Source organism: Lissotriton helveticus, chromosome 9 (genome assembly GCF_964261635.1).
Source record: "Lissotriton helveticus chromosome 9, aLisHel1.1, whole genome shotgun sequence".
Taxonomy (NCBI): Eukaryota; Metazoa; Chordata; class Amphibia; order Caudata; family Salamandridae; genus Lissotriton; species Lissotriton helveticus.
This window is the reverse complement of record NC_136070.1, coordinates 1181476071-1181498945: the sequence shown is the minus strand read 5'-3', so window position 1 is coordinate 1181498945 and position 22875 is coordinate 1181476071.

The following is a 22875-nucleotide window of genomic DNA, read 5'->3' as shown; positions in this document are numbered from 1 at the left end:
ATTTTTCAGAAGCAGAAATAAGTGACTGAAATAAAGAATCGAAATCTTGTGCGATTGATTTAGAGGATTTGATAATGGTGAAGGATTTTTCTGAAATATTGGAGTTAGACATCGATAATAAAGCAGGTAAATGAAAGGGTGAGACTAATAGTTTTTCAATATTATTTTATTTAGTTGAGGTAGTTGTGTATGCATGTCTAAACCACAGTGAACCCTGTTTTTAAAACAAAACTTTATGGTATTTATAAAAATCTGGTTAGTCAAGGCCGGCATGAAATTTTGCAGGTGGTTTGCAGTTTCCAAAAAATCTGGATTTAATTCTGTTTATTTTTTTAATAAAATATTAGAGGTAATTGAATTAGAAGCATAGAAAGAATATAAAATATTTGAGGAGCATTAACCATTCTAAAAGACTCATTTTCCCCCCACTATGATCAGTGATTTCAAAAATCAAGTACACACAATATATTGTAATGGGTTGTTTAATAGAGTGTGAGAATTGAATATTTAAATATTTTATTTTCTCTTCTCACCATATGATGTCTGTATCGGTTAGCATACCAGGGGTACACATAACATTGAAAGGAAAGAAGCAGTTTTATTAGTGTTTAAATTATACCCAAAAACAAAAGAATAGTTATGGACAAGAATGGGAATGGTAGGGACGGAGGTGTCTGGGTTACTGGTAAGCTGTAAAACCTCATCTGCACAAGCATAAGTTTTAAGGGCAATGTTTTTTATAATGATACCTGGAATTTAATTAAAATGTCTGATGATGGCAAATATAAAAAAGTAAAGGTAACAATGGCAGTCTTGTCCAGTGTCCCAAAAAAGAGACGTATGACTGTGTTTAGCAGTCGCAAGCGGAGAATTGGGCCATTTGCAACTGCTAAAATGGCTTTTGCAATGTACTAGCACTATTTTACGAGTCAGTATCCTATTAAAGACTCATAAAATAGGGTTTACGAGTTGCTATTAGGAAGGGACGTTTCAAGGCATCCCTTTCTGATGCCTAGCCCCGGTGGCATGAATGAATGATTAGCAACCAGATTGCGGTTGTAATACTATTATATTTTACTGACTCTGTGAAGGAAGTGGTAACCCATTCCCAAACAGGAAAGGATCACCAAGGGACCCATTCTCCTTTGTGAATGTGGGCACCAATATTTCTTAAAAATGAAAAGGAAACTTTAATTTTTTCTTTTATAATTGCATCCTGTTTTGGGCTGCATTTCAGAAAAATTATTGCTTTAATTAAAAATCAAACACAGACTAAGGGATTGACAGCTAAACTGAGCGGCCCAACTAAACACACTGTCACGCTATGGCATAAAGCCCAAAAACGACTAACATGGGAGGGAGTGATTACAAAACTCACACCCTTGTGGGACGCCAATGTCCTGGGTAATCTGAGGCACAGTAAAGGGTTTGATCAGTGGGACAACATCGGGATCTCCACGGTGGGTGACATGTGGACAAAAGATGGGGTGGTTTCGTTTGACACCCTGAGGGAACATTACGAATTGGGCGTTACTGAAACATACCGATACATACAGATTCGACATGCACTAATGTCAGCGATAGAGCCAGGTACTAATGTCCCGGAATCGGCTCCGTTAGAGGACCGACTACTTACAGACTACATGGAAGCTAATGCCACTTCCCTCACTTACCGTAAATTGATAAACAACTTACCCGACCCGTTGCAGAAACTGAAAGAGACATGGGAGGAAGAGATAAGGGAGTTGGATGAGACGGACTGGAATGCAGCCCTGGCGTCACCCAAAGAAGCCGGTATATCAGCAAGATTTAGACTAGTTCAATTTAAAATACTACACCGAGTTTACTTCACTCGTACGACTTTACACAAAATCCATAGAGCAGATCACCCATACTGCCTGAGACGTTGTGGGGAAGAGGGCACATTGTTCCATACACTATGGTCTTGCCCCAGCATGGTGGATTACTGGCGGCGAGTAACACGCACGGTCGCTCAGACTTTACAAATCCCAATCACACCTGACCCCAGGGTTTGCTTGTTGAATGTGTGGAGCCCAAACAACCTGACACCACATGGAAGACAATGGGTGGTCATCGGGATGATGTTGGCAAAGCGAGACATCGCACAAAAATGGGGGGCATCCGAAACACCGACCCTAGCACAGTGGTGCAGAAACATGGACATGCTTATGATGTTGGAGAGGACGGTTTATCAACAAAGGGCCAACCCCCGTAAATGGAACAAAATATGGTCACCCTGGAACACATATAGGGGGGATTTGTGCGAGCCACTGCCAGAGGAGGAGGATACAGACAGCTCAGGGAGGACGACGACATGGAGTAGGGGTGGGCTGGGAGGTGGACAAGAGAGGCGGCAAGAGAGGCCCCAAGGATTCCCATGCCCTCATGGCTGAGATACTAGATGTGAGTACTGTGATATAGAAGGCTTTAACCCCTATGCTATTCCTAACCATCACAACAATGTCTTGATTGTCCCGTGCCAAATTTCCACTCAATGACCTTTATAGTTGAGAGTTATATATTTAAAAATGAAAAGTTGCGCTAATAGTTGGCTGTAGCTGAATGTTGACGCTGCACCGACGGTTGTCTATGTCTGTGATTATGACTATTTGAATGCAACAATAAAAACAAATTTAAAAAAAAAAAAATCAATCACAGACATGGTGGTCTCCTGACCCCAGCAGACCACCATTCCTGTGATTACAGGCCATTGCAAAAGAATCACAAATTGAGACCTACCTCATGAATATTAATGAGGTAGGTCATTTGCGACCCCATCGAGAATCGTTAAATGTGTCTGAGACACATTAGTACATTTCATTGTGTGACTCTCTAACTTCTAGTCGCTAAAAACCACAATTTGTGAGTCGCAAAACAAAATGGTTGTACAACTGGCCCTTAAACAATTGGAAAAATGTCCATTTATAAATAATCTGGCAGATGAATATGAGTAAAGAGCTGATATCATTCACATAAATGATTATATAAAGGCAGATAGAGTGCAAAATAAAAATTGATAGTGAACTTTATCAAAAGCTTTCTCTGCATCAAGTGTTACAAGGTCAGAGGGCAAAGATAAAGATGGAATGACTTTGATCACGTGGATCAAAAGACAGAATGCATATTTTTCATAAAACCTTTTTGATCCACATGAATAGTAGTGTATAAAAGACAAACTTGTGGCAAGATTGTTTACATACATGTTACAGTCTTGATTAATTAAAGTTATAAGGCGGTAGCTAAAATATTTTCTATGATTTTTATCAAATTTGGGAAGTCCAATAATCAGTGCTTCAGTAAAAGATTCATGATATAACATCAGTAATGCTAAAGGTGGTAAATAATTGAAACAAGTAAGAAGTGAGGTGAGAATAAAATGTTTTGTAAATTCTGCAGGAACAACATCCAGTCCTGGTGACTGAAGTGGCTTTAATTAATTATTGGCAAGCTTAATTTCTTCAATAGAAATGGATGAATCTAAATTAGATCTGTCAGACTGAGAAATTAGTAGGAGATGCATGATGCTAACAACTTGTCAATAGTGAGATGTCAACAGATGTATGTGTGCTATAAAAAGAAGAGTAAAAATTCCAGAAATTCATTACCAATGGCAACAGTAGATAATGCTATTTCCCACCATTTCCTTGAATAGCATGAATTAGAGTTTTGTCCTTTTAATACAAAGATAACTTGCTATTAGTTTTGGCATTGAAATAGAATTTAGCTTTGCAATTTGAAATCTGTACCCCAGCATTTTTACAAGTAGTGCGAATCTCCTAACAAATCTTTTGTAACCAAAGTTTGAAAGTGATATTATTAAATGTAATAAATTGGCATACACATTTGGCTATTTGTTTTTCTAGGTCAGAAGTTCTTTATTTTCATGTGCTGTTATGGAAATTGTTACTCCCCTAATATATGATTCAAAAGAATTCCATAAGTCAATGTTTTCCAATAGTATGGTCAGAGATAGAACAGACTATGGGCCTCATTTGGATGGCGGTGGAACCGTCTCCGACAGACCATCAGTGATGGCTCCACGAACCTCCAGGCCATTGGTCCGACTGCTAGGGATTAAGATGTCCCTTTCCGACTGCCTTTTCATGGCAGTCTCACTAGTAGGTTTTAGAGAGAGTGAATATGTGAGCGTTTTTGTGTGTGAAAGAGGCTAGTGCATTCTGGGAATTGTAGTCTACATTGCTACGAGTACTAAGATAGTGGATAACAGTGATTTGTGCTAGAAATACCCAGGATTGGAAACATGGTGGCTGCTGACCTGGAGTGAGATGGTCTCCCCACCTTTAGGCTCACTCAGGCAGCTTCAAGGAAGAAGGCAGGGGATGAAAGTAGGGGCAAGAAAACAAAGGGAAAAAAATGGCAAAGAGGGTATAGGAAAAATGAGAAGGTGGCAACGGAATGTAATGTTATATAATTTGCTTGTATAGCACAAAAACAGGTAAAGCACTGGGAGTGGGAGGAGAAGATGGAAGGTGGGGCAAAAGGGGGCGACCAGAACGAATCAGAGGCACAGAAAAAGCAAAGAGTTGAAAGAAGGGTTCATATTGCTACTGCACATCGTGCTGGAATTGGCACATGTCTCAAGATTAATTCACGTTGATAGCATCATGCGGGCACCTTGCACCCTTAGCAATCACATGCAGACAGGAATGAGTGCTGCATCTGTGATGTGTCACCTCCAAGACTTCCTACCAGTGAGCCCACTGCTCATAACCAGTGCTAATCCTAAAACTAGCCAGACCTAAAAGAGGGGGTGCAGGGTCGGGGTCAGCCTGCAAAGCTTCAGGGATCACTGACACAGCAACGCAGGGTCTTCTCCTTGCTTGGAGCAGTTGTGTGCCCACACAAGCGGCTGTGTAGGTCACTGCCTGGGGGCCTTACTCAGAAGTTGAGAAAAGTGGGGGTGGATCTCAAGCTGCGATGACAATTAAAAACATTCTTTGATGCCTCTTAGTGGTTCTCCTAAATTACTTAGAAGTGCAGCACTGTAAAGTGGTAACTATTAATGCAACAAGTGGATGTTTTTCAAAACATCAAAGCACTTAAATGCACCAGCTTCTGCTCATGAACATTGACTATGAGCGCTGCAACTGAATGGACAAGGCATATAAATCATTTACCCACCCTTCTCCAGCACCAGGATGCAAGGGTGCCTGGTCATGCAGGCAGCCCACCTCTAACATGGCTCTGAGCTGCCATGAGACGCTTAACGCTGGTGTTGGTGGCTCTGTTTGCAGGGCTCTTTCAAGGCTGGGTCTAGCATCCAGGAGTAAACAGGATATTAAATAAACACATCTGAATATTAACCATGGAAGCAACCACTATTTCCGTGCTTATCCCGTGAGCAGACCACGAGGGCTGCTATGTGTAGCTAGGAAGAACAGATTGCAGGGTCAGTTTGGGACCATAATTGGCCTTGGCTTCAGAAAAAAAATCTAAAACAATTATTCCATTGCAGCTCACCTACTTGCTCCCTGATGCTTATCTTGGCTAACTTGGAAGTGCAATCATTAAAGGCACACGAGTGTTGAAGAACTAGTTTAGTTATAAAAAAAATCAGCCTTTATATAATTTTCCCTATTACAGTCCTATGGAAGAAGTTAAGTCAGCCACGGAGTTATCAATTCAAAGGGCAATTGCTACAAATAAAAAAACTAGGTTAATAAACTTTTTTTTAGAAAGACAAATATTTCTTAACTAGAGACATGCTACTTAATCTGCAGTCCTCCCTCACAAAGCAAGTGCTTCTGATTAAGCAGCTCCTGAAGGTGTGTCACATCTGGAGGTGGGAGTGGCAGGTACATGTTATGCAGGTGTGTCAGCCTGCTGTTATAAGAGATAATTATTATGGGAAGAAGATTTTCAGCTTTACCAACTGGTCCAGATGCAGTACAGAGACAACCGTGCGTCAGAGACGTTTTAAGGCAAAGGCATAGTGGGCTATTGCCCAGGGCCCGACCTTACAAGAGCCCCCCTGGGGAAGTTAACTTTCTCTGTCTGACCTCTGTCTGATTTTATATCTAAACCTTTCTCTTTCTTTCTTCCCAACTCTTCCTCTAACTCTGTCTCCATTTGCTCTGGGTCATCTTAAGCATTTTCCGGGTCCCATGCAAGGCATATTTTATTTTTTTGCAAACACTTTTTATTTGTTTTGATTGACCCGATTTCAGAAACTTTGTATGGCATAATGGGGGCTGGAATTAGCAGAAACTGGGTAAGAAAAGTCAAAGTCTTTACCGACAAGGGCTCACACAATATGTCTTGCCAATTGCCACAAGATTCTTTAAGACGACACTGCCCTGGGTGCAGGTAAGCTAGATACAAACCTTATCTGTCACACTGTGCAATTTACACACTGCATTGAATGTTGAACAATTTTAATTCAGTAAGATATGGAGCATTGTTTGATGTGTTTCAATATTAAAAGTATACACTTTCCTATTTGCTTTATAGCCTTCTTGCTTTCTGAAATTTGCTTGAAAATCCACCATTTCCCAACTCTTTTTTAAAATTATCTTGGGGGGAGAACTACCCCTAACTTCGCCTTAGTACAATTGGGATCACTAGTTATGCTCGCTCCCTACAGGGTACTCATCCTGATCTTTTACACCACACCACATTCAAATATCAGCAGCTGCCATGGCATTTTGTTCCCTATGGCTAGAGTGAAAGAATGTGATCAACACATTTTTTATGCATATAAGAGAAGATTTTGTCATCAACGTGAGATTCTTTAAGTAAACAAATATTAGCTTCATGTCTAGCTAAGTATTCCAATATTTCACACGCTTTGCTAGGTGTCGCAAACCTTTAACATTAAGAGATACACTTTTAATCTTACTAAAATTATCCATAACATTAAAAATTATAAGGGAAGGATACGCGAAATACAGTGATAAACAATGGGACAGGAAAAATATGAACATAACCACAAGATTCAAGCAGCTCCAACTAAAGAACAGACAGGAAAGAAAAACTACTACGGCTAACATAGAAAAGACTGCAGAAAAACATTACTACTATTCTGGAGCCACGCACATGCATGTACAAAAATAGACAGCTGGGAAAATATGAAGCTATCCTAATTAAAGAGGGCCAATATGTCAAGGAAGGATGCAAAAAGGAACATCATTTGATAGTTTTGTGATTATCCATGGCAAGCGGAAAATGATGATCCAGAAATGCACGAAGGTCTTCAGGGAAATGAAATTACTTAGATATGTCTCTTCCAAAATGCAAAGCAGGAGGATTGAAAAGGGTCATATTTGAATCCAGAGGTTTGTAGCAATGGTCATAGAGCAGTGAACTCCTTATGTATGGTGACTAGTTCTGTGCCAAAATCTTGATGAATAAAGATTTTATTGTCGTCAACCATGGAAGAAGGAAGTTCTCTTGCAGCCTTCGTCATCATCACTGAATAATTGAGATGTACAACATAAAAAATAAATATACGTGGTTTGCTTTCACCAGGCTTGCAGTGCCATGAAATGCGGTATGCTTTATCAATCCAATTTTTGCTGGGAATTTGAGATTCAGAAAGCTAGATACTATATTCTACATTGGCAAAATCTTGACCATGAAATTGTTATTCTTTACCCCAGAAAGACATTTGTTTTTACTACCAATTTTAAATTTTATTATTCTCACATCAGTGTGTTTTTAGTATATTATCATATCTGTATTTTTGTAATGGTTTTAATTAACTATACAATAAAGTTTCTTCTTCTTCTTCTTACAGATACAGTCTGAAATCATTGCCCTAGATATCACCAAGCAAATAAAAAATCTTACATTAGATTGTCTTGTTTAAGTTTTCCAAATCTTATAAAAAATTATTCATAGGAAGAATTGTATCTGCAATAGGAAGTAGTTGGTCAATTTTATTTTTGCTGTCTTTTTTTTATTACATTGTCAGAAACGTTTATAGATAACGCAGACATTTTTTGCAAATATTTGTAATCACTGTGTCAATGTTATCAATATTAGAACTAACAGCTTGCAATTCTTCCAGGATTGTGGTTAAGGATGGCTCACAATTCTCTAAAATTTTAGATTTAAGTGTTGGTGGACAGTTTGTCTGCTTACGTTCTTTAGCATTAAAAGCTACAATTTTACCTGCCATGATGAGAAAAACCTAAGAAATATCATGCAAAATCACATAGCAAAAAGATAAAACTATTGAAGTGAGTCAAACCAATGTCGTTTGCGGGTGAAGCAGCTAAAACCAGAGGAAGGAGAATCTTGGGCCAAGTCATGTCCTTTCCTGGACTGAACTCCTCTCTACTGACAGGAATTTCAGTCACCAGAGATAGAGAGCCCGGAGCAGGTCTCAGGAGCAAGTTGGACACAAACCCTGCACAGAATGCTAAATTCAAGCAACAAATGGTAGCTCTAGATCATAGCATACAGGGGAGGTGAGGAAGGAACAATATTGGCCACACAGATGCTTAGAATAACTTAGCAATGATGCAGACACTTTGGGAGCGCTCGGGGGCAGCCATCTTGATTCTCACGCTTGCATCACTCCCGAATCCAACACGTTCTTCTAGCTAGTTTGTAACAAGAAACAGAAACCGCAGGAGTTGTACTTGAGTCTCTTCCAAAGTGTACTCTAAGGCTCTATGGATAACAACTGGAACTTTTTCTCAATATATACATTTTTATGCCATAACAGGATCTCTTACTAGATATACACAACCTGAATAGATCAAAGACTCGTCATATGTGTAAAGATCAAATACTCGTCATCTGACATATTCTTCCATGGAATGTACATTTTCCTCAGATATGTTTCATGCCAAAGCTGCAGTTATCAACAATGATCTCTTTTCATAAAATATACTTTGCAGAATCAAAAATTGATCTCCTCTCATTATAGATTGGAAGCTGGGTGTTTTTCTAAATTGAGAGTGAAGACTAGTAAGACAACTCGGACAGTTTGTGCAATATTCCCATGTAAGGCCACATTTTTCAACTCACCAAGGGCGAGATATAAGAAACCTTTTTGTGGCCACAAAAGGTCCAATTTGCTTTGCCTGTCTCCCTTTTAATTAATTTATGGGGTCCCCGGGGTCTAATTAGCTCAAAGAGGGAGCAGCGTGCCACCATCAGTTGATTTAATTACTCAGCCTTAGGAGAGACTATTCCTGGGGCCGTTTTATGACCATTGTGGACACAGTGAAGGGCGTCATGCAGCCCCCTCCCCTTTTTAATGCATTTCAACCCCAAGTATGGAGTCCTGGGAGCCTAATTAGGTACTGGGATGGGGGTCGAGTGCCTGACTGAGTCCCGAGTCACAAGATGGCTACCACCACTTCTAGGTTCATGTGGTAGCAGATAATGAGATATCAGCATTATATCTATCTGATCCGTGGAGGCTTTGTGTCCCTAGATATGCACTTTTTAGCCTTAGTTGATCAAAAACTATTGAACGGATTTACACCACATCACAAAAAGCATGCTTTTTGGAGAGGATCTAGCGTTCTACCATATTTGGTGTAAAGTCGCTCACTCGATTAAGATGTAGCTGGTTCTACAGTTCCAATGACAAATTAAAGGGGAAAACAGATTTTGAAACCCCTCCCCTTTTCTACACACAAAGGGCATTCTTATGGAAACAGGCTCCTAACTATAACCATCCACTATAATTATAACTTGTGACCTAAGGTAACTAAAACGTGTGCACCCACCATGCATAGTGTTCTTATCAAGTATTTAATTGAAAATGCTGCATTGATATTATCAATGATGTCATAGAAGATGTCATGAGTGATAGAATATGTGGGGTAACTAGCAGTGCATGGCGAGGGCGTGAGTTATAGTTACCTAAGGGCATAAGTTGTAGTTAATTGAGCTAACTATAAATGGTGAATTTCTATGCACTTTTTTGTTTAAATCATTATGTTTTTATTGTACATTTCACCTAAATATAATGCTACTTTAACCATTGTTTTTCCAGTGAATTTTGTTTTAAAATTTAGGAATAATTTATTACCATACATAGTGCCAGCACAGTTGACAGCAGGGCACAGGCAGCCAACCCCACTCTGTGAGGATGGTAGCAGGCAGCCAACACCATGCTGCACACGGCCAAAGACCCTGTGGCTTGGTCCTGTGACCAAACCACACAGAGATAGACAATCCCATGCTGCACATGACCTTTCATTGTACGCCATGAGCCATTGGCTGCAGGCCTGGTGTGAAACAAAATAATCAATACGGGATAATCTTCACAAAATATATCTTAAATAAACACTTCAATAAAGTGGTAATACATTATTAACAATAATAAAAAATATATGTAACACCCTAACCCACAAGTCAGGGACACACTGACCGTATAATAATGAACAATTCAGATAAAAACCACATAGCTGATTGTTACCTATGGTTACCTATGGTCAGCACAGCCATAAACCTATCACAACCTAAGAACACTTTGGGTGGGCTCTTAATCAGCAAGGCTGAGCCAAAATTATGAATCAACAAAAAACAAATGCCTATACTGATATTGTTTAACAAAGATTTTGCCACCAGAGCAAAGAATGTTTATCCAAGCTGGGAAGTGCTTATAAGTAGCCTTTTATTAAATTGTCTTGATCCAAAAAACACAGGGGTATATTTGTATTAGTCATATACATTTGAGAACAAAAGCAACACTTTTACATACACTAAATACAATACGGACAAAAAAGGGGGTGAATAGATTCTTTAAAAACAATTCAACAAACATACCAAAGTCAGTCGTATCACAATCATACCTTACCATTCATACATGGAAAACATACAAAAACAAATACATACACGATTAAGTAAACAGATAAACAATCATGTAATGTATTAGGTCTGCTGCAATCTATACAATTTATATACACAATAATATTTACAAGTATAATTCCAAATTACTCAAAGAAATCAAGTATCAGCTTGAGATGTAAACAGCAATTTTTTATACGCCAGTAATGTGACACTGTATTCACACTAAAGGACAGAAACCTATCGAAGGAAAGCAGACACTGAGCATGGAACGGCCTACGCGTTTCAAATCCCAGGGTTTTTAGCCGGGATTTTCGTCAGGGCCAGGTCATTCTAAAAGAAGAAGAAGAGAAAAAAGAGAATTCTATCGTGTGGATCTATAAAACTATTATAGTAGAATATCAAGAGCGCTCTTCAGCATAACCACCCAAGGAGCTTTCTGCTTACCACTATGGAAAATATCCAGGGAAGGAGTAAAACCTGTGTGATGAAAAGAACAACATGTAGAGGACTATATGAGTGAGTTGAAAAACACGCAACGAAAATGAGGTTTGCCATGTGTCAAAACAAAGTTTACCTTAGCGGTATCTTGTGTTGTTGCAAGTTCAAGTAGGGGGCCTGTAACAGAGCAACGTTCGTTTTAGTGTGGCATGATCGAAGACAGGGCTCATGAACCAAACCAAAAAAGGGGGTTGTAGAGTGCTTACCAGCCAGTTATGGTCAAATGCGTCCTTGAACGAGGACAATGCGGGTACAGATTTGAATCAATTTCTTCCAAAAAAGCGGCCTCTATTTGAAAGGGAAAAACGAAGGGCTCGTTTATTCCATGTACCAGATTACTGTGGGCATATTTGACAAACAACCTAGTCCTGTTCGGGCTTACCGGCATGAAGCTCCGTTGTTCTCAATCAATCGGCGTCCCCTGTAGCACTGCTCTCTCGCGCATGCGTGGAGAGTAGAGAAACTTTGCAAGGCTACTCAATATATGTAACGCAAATGCGCATGCGTGGGACAAAGACAGGCCGAGAGGGCATTTCCTCGCGCATGCGTGGAGAGTAGGGAAACATTGCAGGTCTAATCAATATATAGCGCTAATGCGCGGAACAAAGGCAGGCCGGGGGGGCATTTCCTGGTGTAGTATAGATTGCGCATGTATAGCGTCCCATAGATTCATTGTGTGGTGTTATAACTCCTAAGTTATAGCTTATATATCTCTGAAATCTCATTAAGTCCTTTGACTGCTGTGTCAAACTTTACAATTAAGTGGGCTTCCCTTTTGGATAATTTCAGCTCCATGTCTCCTCCTCGTGCATCTTTTTCAACACGTGAGATCACAGTCCATTTAAGGTCACTGAACAGATGTTTACAACGTTTCCAATGGTTAACTAACGGGGCAGTGTCGATCCCATTTTTTATTCTGGATTTATGTTGTGTGATTCGTGTCCGAATTTCCTGATTAGTTTTTCCGATGTAAAGTAACCCACATGGACAGGTAATGCCATATATGACATATTTAGTTCTACAGTTGCTGAAACTGTCATGTTTCCATGATATCCCACGATGTTGGAAGAGGGATCCCTCGACGGTCAGTTCGCAGCACAGGCAAGTGCCACATTTGTGGTGGCCTGTGATCGGTGGTAATCCCATCATCTGTCTTAGCGATGGCTGTTTGTCTTTTTTGGTTCCTGCTCTAATCACATGATTGGCCACGCTACTCTCCTTTTTAAATGCAAATAAAGGAGGGGCTTCCATACTACTGTCCAAGTATTTTACAAGGTGCCAATTTTGCAGGATGATTCTTTTAAGATTATTGGCGTTTGGACAATAAGTAGTTACACAAACTTGCCTGTTGGAAGCAGATTTGTTTTTCCTTTCGAGGAGACTTTCCCTCGGGGTCCATCTGGCCCTTTTCATGGAGTTGCGGACAAGTTTTTTAGGGTATCCCCTGTCACACAATTTGGATACAAGGTTTTCAGCATGATGTTTATAGTCCTCCTGTAATGAGCAGTTTCTGCGAATTCGCAGAAATTGCCCATAGGGCAGATTTTCCTTTAGGCTTCGCGGATGATTACTTGAAAATAGTAATGCTTTATTCCTGTCGGTGGGTTTAGTCCCTCTTCACTAAACCCACCGACAGGAATAAAGCATTACTATTTTCAAGTAATCATCCGCGAAGCCTAAAGGAAAATCTGCCCTATGGGCAATTTCTGCGAGGGAAAGTCTCCTCGAAAGGAAAAACAAATCTGCTTCCAACAGGCAAGTTTGTGTAACTACTTATTGTCCAAACGCCAATAATCTTAAAAGAATCATCCTGCAAAATTGGCACCTTGTAAAATACTTGGACAGTAGTATGGAAGCCCCTCCTTTATTTGCATTTAAAAAGGAGAGTAGCGTGGCCAATCATGTGATTAGAGCAGGAACCAAAAAAGACAAACAGCCATCGCTAAGACAGATGATGGGATTACCACCGATCACAGGCCACCACAAATGTGGCACTTGCCTGTGCTGCGAACTGACCGTCGAGGGATCCCTCTTCCAACATCGTGGGATATCATGGAAACATGACAGTTTCAGCAACTGTAGAACTAAATATGTCATATATGGCATTACCTGTCCATGTGGGTTACTTTACATCGGAAAAACTAATCAGGAAATTCGGACACGAATCACACAACATAAATCCAGAATAAAAAATGGGATCGACACTGCCCCGTTAGTTAACCATTGGAAACGTTGTAAACATCTGTTCAGTGACCTTAAATGGACTGTGATCTCACGTGTTGAAAAAGATGCACGAGGAGGAGACATGGAGCTGAAATTATCCAAAAGGGAAGCCCACTTAATTGTAAAGTTTGACACAGCAGTCAAAGGACTTAATGAGATTTCAGAGATATATAAGCTATAACTTAGGAGTTATAACACCACACAATGAATCTATGGGACGCTATACATGCGCAATCTATACTACACCAGGAAATGCCCCCCCGGCCTGCCTTTGTTCCGCGCATTAGCGCTATATATTGATTAGACCTGCAATGTTTCCCTACTCTCCACGCATGCGCGAGGAAATGCCCTCTCGGCCTGTCTTTGTCCCACGCATGCGCATTTGCGTTACATATATTGAGTAGCCTTGCAAAGTTTCTCTACTCTCCACGCATGCGCGAGAGAGCAGTGCTACAGGGGACGCCGATTGATTGAGAACAACGGAGCTTCATGCCGGTAAGCCCGAACAGGACTAGGTTGTTTGTCAAATATGCCCACAGTAATCTGGTACATGGAATAAACGAGCCCTTCGTTTTTCCCTTTCAAATAGAGGCCGCTTTTTTGGAAGAAATTGATTCAAATCTGTACCCGCATTGTCCTCGTTCAAGGACGCATTTGACCATAACTGGCTGGTAAGCACTCTACAACCCCCTTTTTTGGTTTGGTTCATGAGCCCTGTCTTCGATCATGCCACACTAAAACGAACGTTGCTCTGTTACAGGCCCCCTACTTGAACTTGCAACAACACAAGATACCGCTAAGGTAAACTTTGTTTTGACACATGGCAAACCTCATTTTCGTTGCGTGTTTTTCAACTCACTCATATAGTCCTCTACATGTTGTTCTTTTCATCACACAGGTTTTACTCCTTCCCTGGATATTTTCCATAGTGGTAAGCAGAAAGCTCCTTGGGTGGTTATGCTGAAGAGCGCTCTTGATATTCTACTATAATAGTTTTATAGATCCACACGATAGAATTCTCTTTTTTCTCTTCTTCTTCTTTTAGAATGACCTGGCCCTGACGAAAATCCCGGCTAAAAACCCTGGGATTTGAAACGCGTAGGCCGTTCCATGCTCAGTGTCTGCTTTCCTTCGATAGGTTTCTGTCCTTTAGTGTGAATACAGTGTCACATTACTGGCGTATAAAAAATTGCTGTTTACATCTCAAGCTGATACTTGATTTCTTTGAGTAATTTGGAATTATACTTGTAAATATTATTGTGTATATAAATTGTATAGATTGCAGCAGACCTAATACATTACATGATTGTTTATCTGTTTACTTAATCGTGTATGTATTTGTTTTTGTATGTTTTCCATGTATGAATGGTAAGGTATGATTGTGATACGACTGACTTTGGTATGTTTGTTGAATTGTTTTTAAAGAATCTATTCACCCCCTTTTTTGTCCGTATTGTATTTAGTGTATGTAAAAGTGTTGCTTTTGTTCTCAAATGTATATGACTAATACAAATATACCCCTGTGTTTTTTGGATCAAGACAATTTAATAAAAGGCTACTTATAAGCACTTCCCAGCTTGGATAAACATTCTTTGCTCTGGTGGCAAAATCTTTGTTAAACAATATCAGTATAGGCATTTGTTTTTTGTTGATTCATAAACCTATCACATCACCAGGTCTATACCATCAACAATACACGGTATACTATAGCACAATATATCAGTAAGTTTTATACAACTTAAACGTTTACAAATACTTAAACTATTTATATATACAGCCACAAAATTAACATTTAAATATTATAACTGATTTCTTGGAGATTGCCATGTTTTCATATAATTGAATGGTACCTTTTGTTTCATTTACACACTCCACTTTAAACTACTCCAGTATATGAGTTGACTTAACGTCACTGCACTCAACGCTATTTACATGATGCCAGGCCACTTTACGACACTCCACTATATGCCACTAAATTCTATGGCAACTTACTGTATGTTACCTGACTCTACTACGCCCAACACCACTGTACACCACTCCAATGTATTCCACTATACTCTACGCTATTATATTGTTCACTGCTGTATTAGATTACACTTTTGTTTATGCCTCTTTACTTGATGCGCCTACACTATACTGCTCCCAACTGTGCGCTATTCCCCTGTACGCAACTCCACTGTATGCTTATTCCACTTTATGCTACTCCACTCTGACCCAATTTATGGGACACTACTGGTGTGTACGCTATTTCAGTGTACACTACTTCACTCTATGGCATTAAATTCTACTAAAATGTAGCGTAAACCACTACAGTGTCCCACAATATAAAAATGCTATTTCAGTTAACAAAACTACATTGTGCGCCCCTCCAGTAAATAACATTCCATTATACATTACTAGACTGCACGCTTCTATAATTAGGCATATTTAATTCGATGACATTCTACTGTATGGTACACCAGTATATGGAACTGCAATGTACATCTCAAGACTTAACACTAGAAACTCAATGATTTTTACAGTAAGCACTTCTTAATTCTAAACAACTCCACTGTATGGCACTACACTTTATGGTACTCCACTATAAGACATTGCACTATACCCTATTACACTGTACCCCATTGTACTGTACACATTTTACTTTACAGTACTACACTATACCATAGTTGACTGTAGGCAAGCTCACTGTACACCACTCAACTTTACGCCACTCCACTGTACCCCACTCCAGTATATGCTATTCCACTTTATGCCACCCCACTCTACCACACTTACCTGTATGCCTCTCGACTGCACAGTATTTTAGTGTATGATATTCCAATATATGCCCCAACAGTACAACACTCCACTCTTTACCACTCCACTGTATGCCACTACAGTGTACATGTACTGCACTCTACTTTATCCATCTTCGGTGTACGCCACTGCACTGTATGCCACTCTGCTGTATGCCATTTCCGTGTACGCCACTCCAATCTACCGCATTTTACTTTATTCCAGTCCATTATACCAAAGTATGCTGTACCACAGTAGACTTTACAACAATATTGTCCACCACTCTACTCCAGAACAGTAAACTGTACCAATATTACACAATTGTTAGCTAAGCATGGGTGGTATACTCTGTTAAGCTGACAGAATTTGCAGAGTTTTGCCACTCCGTCGCTCTGCTTGGAGTGCGGAGTTCAGCCAACTCCACCTACCACCAATGAAGCGTAGTTTTACCGGCTTGACTCCAAATGTGCAGTTGCAAAAGTTATAAAGGAAAAGGTATACAGCTTGCAAAGAGTCTCTACTGTCCCCACCTGACTGCCCACTACCACAACACACTTTCTAGGACACTTACTGTTTGCTGGGATGTGCTTCCTCAGTTCCCCTATGCTGTCATCCAGGCTTGAGCGGCCGCTCTCTTGAAACAAACGGAAGTGAACGTAGCCCGCGGCACTTGACCTTAGTGGATTTTTTTAAGGAGCACCGGGCGGTAGTGAGGACATCATGGGGCACCGGAAATGGAGCAGGAAGCTGTGTGCTTCATGTGCTCTTGATGGAGCAGGAGGAAGGGAGTGCTCAGAGCCCTTAGGTGGCCCACCGCCAACAAAGGGAACCAATTGGCCTGAGATCAGGACGAGAGTCTCAGTCACAATTCCCAGGAGCAATGTAGAAGGCTGCCATGTGAGTATTATGCTAAAACCATTTAAACTACTCACTTGTTCTAGGCCTGCAGCTCTCACATTCACTATGTTTATCTAGTGCACACCTACCACAACTGGTCTATTACCTGCCTCGCGGTGATCCATCCCCTCTTGGGTTGCATTGGAGAGGTATATTGTAAAGAGCACACAACACATTTAAAAATTATGGATCCATAAATCAATGGCAGAGACTCTAGATAATCCTGAGGTTGGAGCCATATGTATCAACGGGGTGTACACACTTAATGGCGCTGGATGTAACCCACTTTTGCATGCCATGGCACCTGCTGGCATGAAGCAAGGATTCAGATGGGCATCTCCACAATTCACTGGAATTCATTGGATTGTTAAAGAGACTGAACATCTCCACAAACTGTCTGATGATGGACTGCTGGAGACATTCAATGGGCTATGCTTTGAATACCAGATCATATAGGCAGGATTCCCACGGCAGAGAATATATTGAAGAAGACTGATCCTCACTGCTTAATACACACAACAGGTTCCCCAGGCAGATAGATTACATTTTCTATTTTTCCGAGTAGGGCAGAGTGGAACTCTGCAACTACGTGGAATTCCTGGTAGTGCAACTCTGTGAACTCTGTCCACCCTTAGTGTTAGCAACAGTAAAAACAAATTCAAACTAACACAAAAAAAGGTTAAGCATTAGCTCTAGTTAGGCAAACTTTATTCATGTTTAGTATACAAATCCAACTTAAACTACACAAACATTAGAAATTGTACAGTTATATTTATAATGTAATTTTATCATTTAAGCACCACTTTCCCACTAATATAAGTCATACTCACAATTTAACCTACGCACCACCTTGGAATGCACAAAACTCGTGCACCTCTGTACACAGTCTTCTCATCTCACTCGCCATACTACATTAACTACAACTCACCACTGCAGTGTGTTCAAGCAAATCATGTAATTTTGCATGTCATTAGATTTGTTATTAATGCAGTGATTTCACCTGCTCTAACTTCTGTAATATGCAAGGGTATAGATAGTGGATGGAGAAGGGGTGAGGTATAGTTAAGGTAGTGTGGCGAGTAAGAAGATACTTTTTTGCATGCCATCTGGCTCACAGAATAAAACTGTGCCCAACAAGCCAAACCCAAACTATCTTCCTTATGTACTTCTGTTCAAAAAAATTGAAAAGTGACCTAGCAGTAAGCTACACAAATTACTATATGTATAATAGACCATTTGATTACTAGTTTGTGTGGGAAAACCCGATTTGGTTTTTAAAAGAACCCTCACCCACCAACCTAGTTGAGCTGAGTGCACCATGGGTGTGCTGTTGCACCTGAATTACAGCGGAGCTGGTGCTTTTTTGTCAAGTGGGGTGGAGTGATATGTGAGTTAAAACTGTCCATAGGGTCCCCCTCAGCAAAGAGAAATATTTTATTATCATGGCTCTATGGCAGGGTGAAAAAGCAAAAACACAGATACCTCAAGAGACTTAAATTCGGCCCATGTATCCTTTAATAGGTCACATCGGTGTACATATTTCAGCCAGTCATTTCCATATGCTGGCTTTCATCAGTACCAAAACATGAAATCAGACTGCGGAAGTACCAGTAGTCTTATGTGAATTTAGTGCGCACACGCTAAGGTGCGTGAATTGAGAGAAAACCTATTCGTTTTCTCCTAGTTGTCGAGAGCTAACTTACAGTTGTTTTGTTCGGACTTGCCATCTGTAGAAAGAAAAACACAAACAGTAATCAAAAACACACATGTAAACAGTAACACATATACATGAGGAAACATGCATTCATGTGTGCATCACAGTGTTCGGCTAGATCGAATAAGATCACTATGGTGAGGACAGCTTAAACATGCATGTGTGCATCACACTTTCTGATGGACAAACACTAGGCAAGCACTAGGTATGTGCAAACTGTTATGAATAGGTAGGTCCTACATTATATGCCACTCCACTGTATGCTACTCCACAATACGCTATTACACTCTACGCCACTCTACTGTGTAACACTCCTTTCTATGCCACTCCACTCTACCCTATTACACTGTACACAACTCCCCTCTATGCCAGTCTCATTTACGCCATTAAACTGTATGCAAGTTCTCTCTATGCCTCTTCAATGTACACCACTCCACTGAATGCCACTATACGCTACTCCAGTACATGATGTTCCACTCTATGACATTCCACTGTATGCCACTCCACTCTATGCAATTCAACTGTATGCCACTCCACTGTATGATACTCCACTGTATGCCACTCCAGTGTAATTCACTCAAATTTACTACACTCCATTCTTCGCTATTCCATTGGACACCTTGCTAGTTCACACCACTCCACTGTATGCCATTATACTCTACTCAATTCCAGTGTACGCCACTCCAGTCTACACCACTTCACTGTACACCACTGGACTGTGCGCTACTTCACTGTATGCTATTCCAGTCTACATCCCTCTACTGCACACCGCTCTACTCTCTGCTACTCCACTGTATGCCACTCCACTATACAGTACTCCATACAATTCCACTCCAGTGTACACCAATCTACTCTATGTCACTCCATTCTATGCTAATCCATTAGACGCCACTCTACTCTGTCACTATATGCTAATCCACTCTACCCCACTCCACCGTACACTGCTCCAGTCTACACCACTCAACTGTAGCACACTCCACTCTAAGCTATTCTACTGTAAGCTATACCACTCTATGCTATTCTACTCTTTGCCACTCCACTGTACTCCACTCTACGCTTTTCCATTGTACAACACTCCATTCTATGCTATTACACTGTATGCAACTTCAATATTTGCCCCTCTACTATTTGGTATTCCAATATACTCCACTCCACTGTATGCTATTACACTAGACCACACCCCACTTTACACCACTCCAGTCTAAACCACTCCAATGAACACCACTCCACTGTATGCTACTACACTATCTGCTATAACACTTTATACCACTCCACTGTACGCTATTGTACATTACTATACGCTATTACAATCTACACCACTCCACTGTACGCCACTCCAGTCTATACTACACCACTGTATGTTATTCCACGTCGAGCCACTCCACTCTACGCTACTCTACTCTATGTCATTATAGTGTACTCTCCTCCACTCTATCTAACTCCCCTATACAAAAATCCGCTACAATCTATGATACTCTACTAGGCTGTACTCCACTCCATCCCCATACACTCCACTGTCGAAAATTGGCACTCAACTCTATGCCTGTACTCTCCATTGCACAACACTCTACAACAGTTTCCAAAACTGTCAGACATAACGCTCCACTCTACTGTATGGGACGCGTCTCCAATTCATGCATTTCCTCGACTCTACACGAAACCACTTCAATGTATGTCAACCCACGTTTTGCTAATCCACTGTACTCTACTCCTTTCTCCCCCAGTCCACTGTATAACACTCCACTCTAAGCTATTCCACTCTATGTTGCTCCATTCTTTTACACTCCACTGTACAGTATTCCACTGTAAGCTATTCCACTATATGCTCTCATCCACTCTATATAACTACACTCTATTAAAGTTTAAAACACTTCATGACACTCTCTGAAATTCTACTCCACTCTATTCCTGTACACTCCACTGTCCAACTCTGAACTCCACTCTAGCCTGTACACTTCTGTGTAAATACTTTGTTCCACTATATGACACATTTCTGTACAACACAGCACTCCTCTCTACTGTATGACACCCCTCTCAAGTTTATGCAAGTGTACTACCTGAGCTACGCCAGTAAACTCCACTCCATGCAATGCTGTTCTACGATACACCAATACACTATTTTACTTTACTCCAAACTACATTAGACCACTCGACTCTACTACACTGTATGAGGTTTTACCTCAGGCTACGCTACCATACAACAATCCTCTATATGCAGCTCTACTGATTTACACACTATTGTACTATATGCAACTCCATTCTACAATACTACTACACTGTATGCCACTCTCTAACACTTTATACCTGTCTATATACCTCAATTCCACTGTACAACACTGTACTGTATTGTACTGTAACCCACTGTACTCCACTCTACTCTACGATACTCTAGTCCACTATACAACACTGTACGCAACTCTTTGTATGCCACTGTAGCCAATTTTACACTATTGTACTCCGACACAGTACTCCACTCTACTCCACTACTCCACCATATGCCACTCTACTCTATGTCACTCAATGCCATTTTACTCTATAACACTGTATGCCAATCTATTGTACCACACTCTACAACACTGCACTATAAACTACTCCACTCAATAAATATAAACCAGACTGTATGCCTCTCTACTCTACTGTAGTCTGCATCGCTTTCCAGTAGTGTACAACATCCCACTGCACTCTACTGCACAACACTTTACTCAGAAGTATGTTACGCCTCTCCACTCTACTGCACTCCATGCCACTATAGTCTACGACATGACACTCCACTCTATGAAACTTTACTCCACTCTACACTACACAGTGTAGCAGAGTGTAGCAAAGTGACACAGATTGTAGAGGCATAGAGTGGAGTTCATTGGAGTAGAGTGTTGTATAGTTGAATGTTGTCAAAGGTAGTTTCTTGCAGTACAGTGGCAGAGAGTATCATACATTGTAGTGCCGTACAGTGCAGCATCATTATTTGTGAGAACACACTGCATGGTAGAGTGGCAAAGCATGGTTAGTGTTGTCTGGTTAGTGAGCTGAAAACAGTGTGTAACAAGGTCTGCTACTTATAATTATTTGAAGGTGGTGGATAAATTGTAAATGTAAATTATAACTATAACATTTTTAAAGTTGTGTAGTTTAAACTTGGTTCGCATAGGAAAAATAAGTTATTTTACTGTAACTAAGCTTTAACTTTTGTTTTTTTTTATGGTTACACACACACACACACATACATACATATAAACACACTGGGTCTGATCTGTTTCTCTAGCAGAGTTTTTAAGCATAGGATTAGCACAGTACCGTTCATGCTGAGCTAGAGCGTGGCAAAGCCTTTTGCCATTTTTGCAACAAAGTCTAAAGGAGAGGATACGCAAGTGCCATCCACAGCAAGCTGAAAAATAACTAAACTCTTTTACCACCCAAGGCACAGTGTTACAACTTTGGACTGATAAAATGCCATCGAGCCAACCTAGAAATAATATATATATATATACACACCAACAGTTGCCATACAAAGAAGGGATAAGCACTCAGATATAGTGTTCAATGTTCAATGCTTTATTCAGGGGTAACAGAAGTTGGATAAGCATTTGTCAGGGGTAACAGAAGTTGGGATAGGCATTTGTCAAGATAATTTGACAATCACCACCCTTAGAGATAACAAACAAAGTGGCAGACATGAAAGAAATCTTCTTTGTATCGTTATATTGTTACCCATATTGATGGGAGAATAATTAATAACACCATATACATTAATTGTTTTTCATAATTTTTGGGCTACACCAGTAGACATCAGTAATAAATGCATCACTGTTGTCTGGTGATAAAGACACTAATAAACATAGAAAAAACTATTGCCCATTATGGCTGAAAGATATTCTCATTCATATTTTCAAAGAATATAAATATTAAGCAATATTATGCAGGTGCGCAATATATAACAATCAACATAGAAAAAATACTGTCAATTCAATTTC